Source organism: Trachemys scripta, chromosome 2, assembly GCF_013100865.1.
Source record: "Trachemys scripta elegans isolate TJP31775 chromosome 2, CAS_Tse_1.0, whole genome shotgun sequence".
In the NCBI taxonomy this organism is placed as follows: Eukaryota; Metazoa; Chordata; order Testudines; family Emydidae; genus Trachemys; species Trachemys scripta.
This window is the reverse complement of record NC_048299.1, coordinates 144,960,927-144,964,793: the sequence shown is the minus strand read 5'-3', so window position 1 is coordinate 144,964,793 and position 3,867 is coordinate 144,960,927.

Sequence of the window (3,867 nt, the reverse complement as noted above, 5' to 3'; positions counted from 1 at the left end):
CGCTCTGACAGACCCCGGGCAACCAACCCCCCCGCAACCCAACCCACTGCCCCCTGCCAGCGCGGTGCTCATTGGATACCCAGAGACAAGCCCCGGCCTCTAATTGGTCGGCTCATATAAAGACCCCCCCCTTCTATTTTCCTCGCCTATGATTGGCCTTTTTGTCCACATTCCCGCCTCTTGGTTATAGGCCCGCCTCTTTTCTTTGATTGGCCCAGTAGCCTTAGGTCCCGGCCCCATCCCTTAGCTACCTTCTAATTGGCCAATTCTTAGGAAGCACCACCCATTGCGCGGTCCAAAAGGACAACTGCTCTAACGGCCCCGCCCCTCTCTCGCCTTCGGAAGTTACGATTGGTTAGAACTTTCATGGTTCCGCCCCACCTAGTCTTCTCCAATAAGCTTAGCCAACAATGCCCCGTTTCTTACCTCTGATTGGTCAAGCCTTCCCAAAGGCCCTCCCTCTATTGTGTAAAGTTCCACCCTTCGCAACTTCAACCGTCCGTCCAGCCGCCCACTGGCTCCTTCCAAAGGAACAAACCAATCAGTGAGCAGCAAGGCCGAAGAGGCGGGGACAAGGCCCCTGGGGCCAGGTGTCAGGCTTTGGAGCCTAACAATGCAGGGAGGGTGCAAGGACCAGGAAATTCCAAGGTGCAAGGGAGGGAGAGAAAAGAGGGAATGCAGGGAGAGGATACAAAGGGCTGGATTCGAGGGGGCAGAGAGAGATGCAAGGTGGAGACAGTACATAAGATATAGGGAGTATAGAAGGAAGATGGACGGCCCAGGTGGCTGGATGCAGTGGGGGATATAACTGCAGACATGTACAGTGGAACACTGATGATTAGACAAAACAAAAGGCCACCCAGAAAGAAAAAGGAGCTATCCCCACCCTTTTACAACAGAGCATCACAGGACTCCGGTGGGAGGGCTTTGGCATGATGTTTTGCAAGGCTTTAGTGCATCCCTCCCTTTCTATTATTCTCTAGGTATAGATCAGGAACTCCCATCGGGCTGTGCATCGCTAGCACTAGCCCTTCAGGTTTTTTAGAACTGGTTGTCTAGATGGCTTCTCCTTGCCCTGTGCTGATATGCCATTACTACCTGCTTCATGCTCATGGGCACAAAGTCAGACCTGCTCTGGGGAAAGGCTGCTTCAAACACTTCTGCCACCATTGGTGAGAATGCAAAGCTGAACTATGCTGGTAAAGGTGCATACAGTAGAACAGGGCATGATAGGCATGGAGAAGGCTCCAACTTGGTAAATTCATTCAAACAATTAGCACACACTGATATTGTCAGACCAGCCTCCCAAGAAATCACCTGTTACTGGGGGTTTGCAACTTGATCCTATGGCATGAACCCTGACATATAAATCTAAACAGTAGTTCGACCATTTAACTGACAACATAATAATAAAACATAGATTGCTGTACATGCTTTGTTTCTGTTCTTGTAAATCAAACCATGTCCTATCATATCATGACTTCATGTACAAAGGAAATACACAAACAACTTTTACATGATCAGAAGTGACTGGCAGGTGTTCTCTTGCCTACAGCATTCAGACAAGAAGGCTAACATTTGCCTCACTGACCCTAACCTCCACATGTAAATGAGGGACAACTACATTTCAGATCCATTTTTAAAGCAGCAATCAGTAAATGGAGCCATAAAAAGCAACCACAGAAAATAGCATTCAGTTAAAGCAACAGAGAAAGGCAGGTTACCTCTGCTCTTTTCAAAGAGTAGGGGGAACCTTCCACAGCCAAAGATTGTCAATTTCCTCTTTCCAAACACCAGGGAAGAGCATGTTTGATGTTGCTGCAAACAGCTGAACTACCATTAAGTCACAGTTAAATACTGTTTAAAGCAAACATGTCTGCACAAAAACTTACTATGCCTGCCTTTTCTCCTTCTTTCCTGCTTGCTTGCCTCCACTTTTCCTCCTATTTAAGCTTAGTGTCTTGGTCTTTTTCAGTGTCTGTATTGCCTCCAGACTCATTTTGCTATTTTTCATCTATTTCAAATATTTGCTTTCCCCTGAGACTCTTGCTAACCTCACAGAATGGTCATTTCTAATTGTGCCTCTCTCCTCTCACCTATTCTTAGTTTTGTTTTTCCTTTTCCCCTGTGTATCCCAGCCTGTTACCACCTTCTCTTCATTTCTGCTTCTCCAGAGCACTGTCTACCCAACCTCTAAGCAAGAATGTCAGAATTTGTATGTTTTCTTCCAGCTGATAATGCTACTACACTTTCACTAACTCAGTAGGCTCTAGCATACCTAGTTAGGCAACATCACAGTAGAGGCTCAATATTACTCTGATAGATAGTAGGAATATACATTAGTAAAGGTCCCTAGGCATCTATTAACCATGTTGCTTGAATTGGGGATTTCCTGCTGTGACAGAGGGCATAGCAAGCCATCTTCTCTTATTTTGAAAATAATACCATGGCTTCCAGTCCTTCAGTTTTTCTAAGGACAATGTCAGGATAAGCTACATCTCTAAGCATGTGGCTAGAAGTGTTGGGGGAGAAGTACAATGTTAACTGCAGGTGAATTCCTGAAACACCTGGAATTAAGCTATTTTAGATTGTTATGGAAGGACTGCTGGAGTTGCTTTAGTCCTAGCCCACACCCCAGTGAGACATGCAGGACAATGATCTCCCAGAGAAGCATCACGTGATTCTAATGCACAGAGAAGATAAGTTAGTGCTTCACTAGGAGCATTTGTTTCTGCACTGGTATGGAGACCCTCAGGCAGCAGTCACCTCCTAGGTTTAGATGAGCGGGTGAAAAATTCATCTTAAAATCAGGATATGTTGTTCTAGGACAACCAGACACTTGCTACTGACTGGTTTTTAATCAATCAGTAAAGGATTTAAGGTAGTAATACTGTATTTCACATCCTGCTAACTTGACATGGCTCAGGCAACCAGAGGGAATTTAGCAGAGGTCAGCAAAAAAAGAGGCCTCTGCCTGGCCTTCCGCTATATTTTGCTAATCAAGACTTATGGTAGGATAAAGCCTTGGAATAAAGACACTGCCCTCACCTCTAGGCTGCTTTAATCTCTGATTGTCATAGGCCCAGTAGAAAACTGGAATCCTGCCTGAGATTAAGAATTAGGCATGAGCTTTAACAGAACATCTTCATCTCTCCTGTGGTTGTGTTTTGGGGTGGGGGAATATCATCATCCTCATGTAAAACAGAATCTTCCAAATGGGAAAAGATTTCAAAAGCTAGCACAAATTATGTTAGAGATTTAGATTTTCTACAGGCTTTAGCTGAACACCTGAAACTTATTTGTGCCTTTGAAAATCATCTTCCTCCTCATCTAATGACTGGCAGTTCTACACTGCAGGCTGTCAACTTCCCCAGTCTTCTGTCATATGCAGTACAATCTTTACTCACTGTTTTAAACAGGCTCTGGCCTACCTTTATTTATCGGTTTTGCCTGCCCAATTTCAGATGGCAACAGTGTCCATTGCCAGGGTTCAGATTGTGCTTGGCCCGAGTGTTTTCTGCCTGCGTGGCATGTTAGCATCCTGCTAGTGTTAGGTCCCTACATTTATTTGTGTGAGCTGAACAAATTCTAATGCCATTCTAGGTCATTGCAGGGTTGCACATGTGACTTTAATCTGGATTGTTCCCTCTGTCAGATTAGTTGGGGGAAAGGAAAATATAAAATCATGTTTTGCTTGTCAATGGTCATGGAGGCTACAGGAAAAGCTGTGATAAAATGTGAAGGCTGGAGTAGCGGAGCAGCTTTAGGAAAGGATCTCACTTGCCAAGGCATGAATACTGAGCATGATTAAAAAAGAAAAACAAGTCATCTAAGGCAAAGGCTATTTGCTATCCACGTCTCGGAGGT